This window comes from Bubalus bubalis, chromosome 15, assembly GCF_019923935.1.
Source record: "Bubalus bubalis isolate 160015118507 breed Murrah chromosome 15, NDDB_SH_1, whole genome shotgun sequence".
NCBI classification, from domain to species: domain Eukaryota; kingdom Metazoa; phylum Chordata; class Mammalia; order Artiodactyla; family Bovidae; genus Bubalus; species Bubalus bubalis.
Window position 1 is genome coordinate 55,336,699 of NC_059171.1, and position 10,247 is coordinate 55,346,945.

General features: G+C 39.9%; 1 protein-coding gene across 1 annotated transcript in view; it reads right to left on the reverse strand.

Annotated features, from left to right (window-relative positions):
• Positions 1-9,441, reverse strand: part of CLVS1 (clavesin 1) — a 167,152-nt gene extending 157,711 nt beyond the window's left edge. Inside the window, exon 1 of the mRNA XM_025265356.3 lies at positions 9,304-9,441. The gene's annotated coding sequence lies outside the window, so the exon portion shown is untranslated. The remainder of the gene's footprint in view (positions 1-9,303) is intronic.
• Between the last annotated feature and the right edge of the window lie 806 nt (positions 9,442-10,247).

The following is a 10,247-nucleotide window of genomic DNA, read 5'->3' on the forward strand; positions in this document are numbered from 1 at the left end:
CAACCTTGACTTTCCCTTATCCATTCTTTGTATTAAAATTGAAATCTTCTCATGTGACTCCTTTTTTAAAATTAATTTTTACTGAAGTATAGCTGCTTTACAAAGTTGTGTTACTTTTCCACTGTATAGCAAAGTCAATCAGCTCTATGTATTCACATATCCCCCTTTTTTTGGATTTCCTTCTCATTTAGGTCACTTCAGAGCACTGAGTAGGGTTCCCTGGGCTGTATAATAGGTTCTCATGAGTTATCTATTTTATACATAGTATCGATAGTGTACATATGTCAATCTCAATCTCCCAATTCATCCCAGCCCCCCATGTCACTCCTTGATCAACATCAGTCAATAGCTTCCAGTTGTTCTAGGATGAAATATAAAACCCTGTGACGTGGACCTAGTTTCCGAGACTCTGGCCCCCATCTGTGTCCCCAGATTCACCATCCATCCATGCTGCCACACCAAGACACTTGTGGTCTCTTCTCTAGCCCTTGGGCCTTGGAAAAAGATCCTCCCTCTATCTAGAACAACCACTGACTGACTCCTCTTACCCTTAAGGAGTCATCACTGAAGGAGTCACCACCCAGGAACTCTCTCTCACCTTCAGAGGTCATGTGTATCCCCTCACCCTTACCAAAATGCACTTTATCACCAGTTTCCCTTCTCCCTCCTTACTCCGAACTCCTCACTCAGTATCTCCCTAATTACCTGATCTTACTCATTTGTGTTTCCCCAGCACAGTCTCTGAATCACAGAGGGTTTGTGCCATGCGCAGAGACTCTACATTGTGTTCACTGCCTAGCCTCAGTGTCTGGGACAGTGCCTGCACTAAGTAGGCGCCGTATGTATACATCCATATAGAACAAATGCATAAAGTAGTCACAATGTTGGTTCACTGAGTGAGTAAGTGGCTTCCCCTTCTGTTTCGGTACCTCTAGGAATGTTTTCCTTAAAGGTGTTGCAGCTGCCTTCATTTCCCTCCTTATACACAAAGTAATTTGTTCCTAGAAGAAGTTAGCCTAGGCACATTGTGCTTCAGATCTTTGCCTCTTTGAAGTATTCTGGGTGAGGTTCAGGGTTCCAACCTTGGCACAATGTGCTCAGAGTACAAGGCACAGCAAAGGCTGGTCCCTGACAGAATATTTAAAGCTGCTGGGAGCAACTTCCTTACCTTACAGTTCAGGGAACTCAACAACGTTTCCAAGATAAATTACAATAGGTTCAGGTGGAGAGTTGAAGCTGCATTTTTCACGGCCCACATCCACACATAGTTATGCCTCCACTCTATATCTTTATTCTGTGCTCAGCATACAGTGAGAGTTGCTGGAGAGAGTGCCCAAGCCAGGGTCACCAGTTTTCATGCTTAGGATGAAATAGACATTTTCCATTAAAGTCAAATTCTTCAGTTCAGAAATCTGAATAGACTTCTACTTAGATAATAATTTCCATCAATAATATTTAAGGCACTAAAAATACTGTGCTATACAAGAATGTTCTTCAGATATAGCATTTTTAATTGTGATATTTTTTGTTCACACGAAGGATTTGGTTCTCAATTCAATGTTTCTGAATTGGTCAAACAACTATAAAGAATACATTGGACTTGATATCACCTGAAGAAGTCAGAGTGGTTTCTGTCCTGGTGGTATAATTAGAATTGCTTTAATTTGGTATTTATTATCACTGTTTGTTATGTCCCAGACACTTGCATACTCTAATTTTTTGCATGGTGTATTATTTAATTCTTGTGCTGTGTGCTAAGTCGCTTCTGTTGTGTCCAACTCTTTGCCACCCCATGGACTGTAGCCCATCAGGCTCCTCTGTCCATGCAATTCTCCAGGCAAGAATACTGGGGTGGGTTGTGTTTCTTCCTCCTGTGCGGGGATCGTCCCAACACAAGGATCCACAGAACCCACGTCTCATGTCTCCTGCATTGGCAGGTATGTTCTTTACCACTAGTGCCACCTGGGGATTTACTAGCTCAATTCTATGAGATGAGTATATTATTGTCCCCATTTTTCAGATGAGGAGATAGGCACAGAAGATGGTAAATGACCTTCCCAGAGTTACACAGTTACCAAGAAGCAGAACTGGGTTTAAGCTTATATTTCTAAAGTCCCATATTCCTTACTATGGTGCTCTTCTATCCTTATATATAGCAGAGAGGTTCTAATATTTACTACTTAAGACCTATGTCACCTTCAGCTAGTTACCGTCACTCTCAGGACCTTGCTCTCCTTTCCTGAAATTCCTTCCAGCCTTACTCTTCTATAAGCTTAAATGTGCCTAAGGGGTTAATAGACAGTTTTAGGTAGCCTAGCATCCGACTTTACAAATGTGGGGTTACCATCTTGTCCTCATATTTCATTGGCAGATGGACTATTTAAAATTTAGCCATCTGTGACTTTTCAAGCCACCATTGATTTTTGCTTTCTTTATGTATGTTCCTAGGGCTTAACACTGGGAATGACAAGTCAGAAGCCTTGACACTCTGTCTGATAGACTGATACTTTGGCATTCCTAGTAGAGTCCCAAGCATGGCCCAGGTATTGAAATGTGCTTGATAACCCCAAAGGGACACTTTTGGTGGGTTCCTGTGAGCCTCAGAAACCTCTCTTCCACTTCTGGCTTGGTCCTAAATGATTCTTTTGTTTAGAGATTGTTCCAGATACATGAAGAGTAGCTCAGTACAGTCTCTGAGGAGCCCATGGTAGGAGTTTACTTCCATTTCTAATCCATGCTTTTTCTAACAAGCTAGAAATTCAGATAGTGGTATTTTTTTATGAAGAGGAGAAAAGAAGAGTCTCCATATGATGATATTTTAAATCATGGCATCCATAGATTCCAGATTTATACTGCATCTCAAATTTCCATTAGAAAAAAATATATATCTGTATATTTCCTCATATAGAATTCAGTTTAAGAAAGTGTATTTGCCCATAAACACACTTATAAACACATACCGTAGTCTTTATGCACCAAGGAATCTAGGTGGAAAATCATTTCAGAAAGTATAATTCAAATAAAATCTATTTCAGTTACTTTATAATCTATTATTCTCACTTATTTCATTATCTTTAGAAACATACATTAAATATAGTGGAAACAGTCAGAATAATGATAACCATGCTTATCTACAAATATGTACATATGCATAAGTATTATTTCAAAGCATTTTACATCACTTATCTTTTTCCATCATTACAATGATCCCGCAATAGGTGGAATAAAGATAATTCCCTAGGAGATTCTGAGAACCATGTGAAATGATGTAGGTAAAAGTGCTTTGAAACTGAGAAGTTCTGGTTTACATTTATTGTAATATTCTTGTTGATACCACACTTTTAGCGTGTCCAAGAAAATAAAAAGATACTGAGCTTAGAACACCTAACACCAGGCATTAAGTCAGATAATGAGCTAGTGTTAAAACTGAGGGAAAAAACAAACATTTGTTGACTATTTGTTACATACCTTGGACTTTGATATTATGTGGTCTAATCTCCACACCAACCTTTAGACCTGGATTATTACTCATCAGATAAAATGATAAATCTGAGATTTAGATAGAGTAAGTATAGATGGAAGAACAAAGACTCACCCAAGTCTTCCTGATTTGAAGATCATGTTCTGTTCACTGTCCAACCCTGACTCAGAAAAGGTGCTTTTTCTATACCAGCCTGGGTACTAATGCTCTCGGGTTCATTCGCACAATAGGCACAGACCTACACCCCATCAATCCTCAGGAAGAGTGATTAAGGGCTGTGGCCAAATTGGGAAGAATTTGGGAATTTGACCACAATTGGCCAAATTTGGGAAGAAACAGTATGTTGTTGTCATGACCAGAAAGATGAAATCTATAAATTCTAAATATTATTTGAAATATAAGAACATCAATAATAATGAACAAAACATCAAATATCTATTGCTTCTGGATGTTCTAGGTAATACAAAGAACAATTTTAAGTACACATAGCTTTAAATTAATACAAATGTAAAGTTAGAAACTATACGTATATTTGTTTCATGAGTTTCTTTTCTAAGAAAAAGATGAAGAATGAACCTCAGTGATAAAACTTTTCACTTGAGAGTCTAATTAACTACCTCAGCCATCAATAAATGTGAAAGATATGTTTCAGAATTTTTAGTGTGTATTGAATTAGGTGAACACTTACGGCTCTTCACCTTTCTAAATTCTCACTTCTGCTTTTTTCATGGAACATGCATTTCCCCCTAGGAATGCTGAAAGGAATTTTTACACTGAATGACATAAAAATAGATCTGGCTGATAGATCAAAACCAAAATCAAAAGTCACAGTGAGCAAAAATCTTTTTTTCAAGTACAATTCTATTTGAAATCTTTCCTGAAAGATAATATGCTTCCTTACTGCCAACAGAGCCTATATTTAAATCTCAGAGGTTGGTTGATTACAACATTCGATGGTGCTGACCAAGAAGGAGTCCTATTTTCAAATGATGAATTTCAGATTGACTATTAGGTTTCCCTAGTGGCTCAGATGGTAAAGAATCTGCCTGCAATGCAGGAGACCTCGGTTCTATCCCTGAGTTGGGAAGATCCCCTGGAGAAGGGAATGGCAACCCACTCCAGTATTCTTGCTTGGAGAATTCCACAGACAGAGGAGCCTGGCAGACTACAGTTCACAGGGTCACAAATAATTGGACATGACTGAGAGACTAACACACACATTAATGCTTGTAGGACTTGTCTGCATAAGTAATGGCAAAGGAACACAAGCCCTGTGAGTAATAAATTGGACACCAGTCCATTGACTCTCTATCAAACATTCACCAACTTGCAGAAAAGAGCTATCTGTACCAGGGGCAGGCAAGTCATCTGGAAGGACAAAGGGGAGACCTTTAATCATCTGAAAGTGTAGTATGGCTAGAATTTAGCCTCTGGCTTATGGTCAACATTCTATCACCTTTAGCTCAGTCGTACCCCAGGGCTTACCCTTGCCACATAAACATTCCTTATATAGACTCCCTTGGCTCCCTTTAAAATAGCAACTCAGCACACAGTCATCTGTCCCATTTGGTCTTGCTCTTAAGAAAGAATAAAAGTCAGTTGGAATGAGTTCTATTAGAGTAGAGATGCTGAGAAGTGAAAGTGAAAGTTGTTCAGTTGGGTTCGACTCTTTGCGTCCTGAACTTCTACCCACAATAGATGCCGGAGCAGCAATAGAACAGACTGGGACTCAGATGAAGTGAACATGCTTGACAAAAGATGGTGTCCTGTTCTAGGACAATCTATAAAATTGTTATCCTTTTAGTTTGCCTTGGAACAAGTAATACAAGGAGTTAAAGGGAAAGACAACATGTAAGGAAGGAATGAAGTTTTTCAGCCTCTTTATTGTGTTAGATAGAAAAGTTTTTAACTGAAGTAGTGGCTGTTTGTGGTGTGTGCATGTGCTTAGTCATATCCAACTGTTTGCAACCCCATGGACTTATAGCCCACCAGGTGCCTCTATCCATGGGATTTCCCAGGCAAGAATACTGGAATAAGTTGCCATTTCCTTCTCCAGGGGATCTTCCTGACCCAGGGATTGAACTCGTCTCATTCTTTGCAGGTAGATTCTTTACTGCTGAGCTGCCTGGAAAGCCCACACATTAGACAAAATGCCTTTTAATTACAGAGCCTGGGATTGGCATTCCCAACTGCCACAAATCCCCTCTTATTTCCTCCAGAGCTACAAAATAGTGAACACTGTATACACTGTGGACTTGACACATACACAGGTATGGAACTTTATGTAAGATGTTTGAGCAATAACACAGACTGAATTGACATGATATAATTTTTAGGGAGGGGCTTCCCTGGTGGCTCAGATGGTAAAGAATCCACCTGCAATGCGGGAGACCTGGGTTTGATCCCTGGGTTGGGAAGATCCCCTGGAGGAGGGCATGGCAACCCACTCCAGTGTTCTTGCCTGGAGAATCCCCATGGACAGAGGAGCCTGGCAGGCTGCGTTCCATGGGGTTGCAAAGAGTCAGACATGACTGAGCAACTGAGCACAGCACACAGCACAATCTTAGGGAGAAGAGATGGAGAAAGTGGTATGCACAGTATCTGCAAAGTGGGGATTTAGTTAAAAGAGTCCAGAAGACAAACATGGATCATCTCAAACACATATGGGGAAATTCCTACTGGTTCAGAAGTCAGGAAGAAGAAAAGCTCATAGAAAACTAGCCTCTCACACAGACATTTTCACATGATAATGGGTCTATAAAGGGGGAGAATAGGGTTACCTGGCCGGAGACAACATAATAAAAGGGCTGTGGAAGTCAGAAGATGCAGTTAAAAATAATAAACTTATTAGCTGAACAAATGAAAGCCTTTTTATGGAGAGGAGAGTGACCAGTTGATTCCCATATCCATGAAGTTTCAAGCCAGAGAAGATAAACTTCCATTAAGCTAAGAAAAACTTGGATTGAAAATTAAGCAGTTTTCTCTAGAGAAATGTAACACTTGGGGCTGACGTTACAGGCTACAGTTTTAGAGTCATTCATACTGTGAATCTTCTGAAACTTATTCTTGTAATACCTGGATAAAATGAATAATAATGGAAAGAATCCAAAATTGGGAAGAAAATGTAATGGGGGAGAAAATCTGTTGGCTTGAGGGGTATTTCTGAGCTGACTGCACGTGACCAGATTTCATACTTTGTAAACACACTCGTCTCTGTTACCTCGTCTGGGTCATTGTGTAACAGGAAAGCAGAGAATATCCAAGTCAGCATGGATCCATTTACTAAGGATAGCTCTGCTGGAGAAACATGTAAAATCATTAGTAGACTCCTCAAGGCTACAAAGGTGTCCCTTTGTAAAGCCTGCAGAAATGAGCAGACACCACCCATTCTGAAGAGTTCTAGATCCCGTCTTTTGGGAACCGAAGCCCCTTCCAGCTTTATATTCCATGACTCTAATAGGATACACCTCTCTGTGAACATGTCTGCAAATGTATGATGCCATTTTGCTGGAAAATATGTTTTATGTTCACCTTTAAGTCCATCATATAAATGAGAAAGTTGTCATTGAAATTATGGAAAAAAGCAAAGTAGCACTTAATAGAAAAGAAGGGAGAAGCCAGGATAGTGGCACTCCATAAAAATTAATAAACTCGGTATAATATTTAGTCAAAGAAAGGCATCACTTCTGAGACAGATGCCTGTAAATCTCACTGAAGCAGCATTGTTTTGCAATTTCCCCAGCCCCAGGAAATTGTATTAGGTACAGGAAGAAGTAGCATTGAAGACAGTCGATTCCTGGCCTGAGTTTCTGGTTCAAAGCAGCTAGAACTGGCAATATGTACACTTTTTAAAATTGCCTGAGTGGAACCATTCTTTGCAGAAAGATAAGGGAAGGGAAGGAGTTTTGAGAATCTGGTTGCTTGGGGCCCCGAGGGGTCCAGTTTACTGTGGATATTCCAATCTAAGGACAATACGTGGATGACCAGATTTTCTTCTTCCCTAAAATCCATTTCACCAAATATTTTTGCTAGTTTTCTTGATTTGAGTTCAAAAGTGAGCCAATTTTAGATGCAGATAGAATTAATTCACAGCAGTAGACAGCTTTTGACAAAATACTACTATTCCTCATTCAAGAAGAGTATTTGGTATGATTTTTTCCTCAAAACTTCTTCCAGCAGATAGATACTTGTTTCTGAGGATTTTTTTGTTTGTTTGCTTGTTTTACAATGCCTCTGATGATGAGCAAGCTGATTTAGACACGACTTGCTGCTTTTTCTTTTTGAAGAGACAGAATAAATGTATAGGGGCAATTTTTAATCAACATTTACTGTGCTCTGCTTTAAACTTGGTTGTTACATGTGACTGACATTATTCCCATATGCAAAAATGATCCATCTCATTTTTAATAAAGATGTTGATTTTATGAAAAACAATTTGCTTTAAAAACCCAACATTTTACTGTTCAGTAATAACTAATTAAATGAGTACCCACCAAAAGATTTTTTATTTATGACAGGCTCAGGCACTTATTTTCTGAGATATGTTGGCTCTTATAAAACAGATGAACCCGGTTAAATCAAAGAGGTACTAGGACTTGGGTTTGGACCTTCAAGATATCCGAAGACCCCAACTTCCTTTCAGCTGAGAGAGAAAATCTTAGCACTCTAAAAGCAGAACCTGGTAGAACACAGTTATATAAAATGCCTTTTCAATTTTTTTCAGTCTATTTATTACCCTTTACTATTATATGAAAATTGTGTTATCACCTGATTACTGAGAAAGCACACAAAAATCTCGCCTTCCAAATCTGACTCGGTCCTTGACTAGGATGAACAAAGCCAGACCATCTGTTCTGAATATCATTACCACTTTGGCCATTTGGGCAAAGGATCTATCTTCTCTGCTTCAAAAAGAGGTTTAAGATCAAAAATTGAAATTAAATAAGTAGACAGGAAGAGACATTTGGACAAATAACACTTTCCAACAAAAGCCCTATTTGTTAGGTTATTATCATCACCATCATCATTTTAATTTTCATTCTAGCCACAGAGTTAACCTTTGGGGTCTCCATTTTACAAGACATTTTAGTAAAAAAAAAAAAAAAAAAACTTAATTCTGGAGTTTTTGCCATAAACGCTTAGGAAGAAAACCGGCATGTGGGTGAATGTGAGTCATCAGTCACCCCCACCCTGCTTCCTGGTGATTCTCCATTGGAAAACCAGAAACTCGGATTGAGTGTATACATCTATTTCACCAGAATAATACTATACCCCAGGCCATGTTAATTTCCTGAACTAAACAGTCCCTAATCTGCTGAAAGGCAGCTGGCTAACTGCTGGTGTCTGGCAAGTACCCCATCTGTCCCCCTGCCTGGGGGCTCTCTCTCCTGTCTTCACTTTCCCTTTCTCTCAAGCTGGCGTCTCTCTTTGTTTTCAGGGCTGTAGTCTACCTGAACTTTGCTTTCCATGCCTGAAAACTTGGGCTCTTTTCCTCTATCCTGCGGACCTCCGGCTTTGTCTAAGTGACAAGACACAGTTGTGTTGACGGTAGTTACGGCGCTGGTGATGATGGAGATCATGACGGTGATGGTGGAGATGGGGGTGCTGATGGTGTAAGGAGCGCAGGCTGAGCGGGCGCCGGGAGGAGGATGGACCACAGAGGCGGTGAGAGTGGGGTGCGAGAGGGATGATGTGCGGAGGGATTGCAGGTGGGAGCTGTCCACGCACCGAAGTGCTGAAACGCCGCAGCCATGGCATCGCAGGAGCGGGGAAAGGCGGGGAAGCGCTGCAAATACAGAAGGGAGAAAAAAGGCAACAAATACCTTCACACGGCCGCCCAGCCTTGCTTTGGTAATGTGTTTCTGCAGGTGTCCTCGGTGCTGAGCTGAGTGGGTGAGATCCCCTATTCTGGCAGGTTCGGGCTCAGATTTCTCTAGAAAGCTGTGAATGAGAGCCCCGGCTCCAAGGGGCTGTGATTTTTGGTAGGAGGCGTGTGCGCCCGAGACTCTGTTCTTCCATACGGAGCTTGGCTTTCCCCTGGGTCCTAAATGCCTCCACACCCTTGCTCTCCCCCGAGGTTCCGTCAAGACAATACGGAGAATTATTGCAATTTTACAACATGTGGGACAAAAAGTACTTACCATTAATCACCCCCACCCGGTTCCTCACACAAAACCTTAAAAACAGAACTTTTTAAACAAATTAACGCAAACGCTGAAAGAGACTCTGTGTGTGTGTGTGTGTGTGTGTGTGTGTGTGTGTGTATAAATGTAACAGATGAAAAAGTACCACAAACCTATGGGGAAAAGGATGGATTATTTCATTAAGAAATTGTGGTAAGAAAATGAACGATTTGGAAAAGATTCAAATTAAAGTCCCATCGTACCAAATTAATTCCACCTGGATTAAAGAGCTAAATAAGAAAGTAAAATTTAATAATAATTTAAAAAGCTGGAAGAACATAAGAAATATATTTACTGATTTCAGGATAAGGAAGGCTTTCTAAGCACCAGAGGAACAGAAGGAATCATAAAGAAAAAAGGGCAATAAGTTTGAGTGCATAAGAGTACTTTTGAATGTTAAAAATATCATAACAAAGTAAATATAAATGACCACTTGGAAAAAAATTGCAACAAATATGTTTCATCCATAAAATAACTCACATATCAAAAGAAATATACTATCAGTCTAAGATTAAAAAGGAGAACAAACATATGACAAGGAATTCACTAAAGAAAGGTAAATGCATTGTAAACCTATTTTTTTT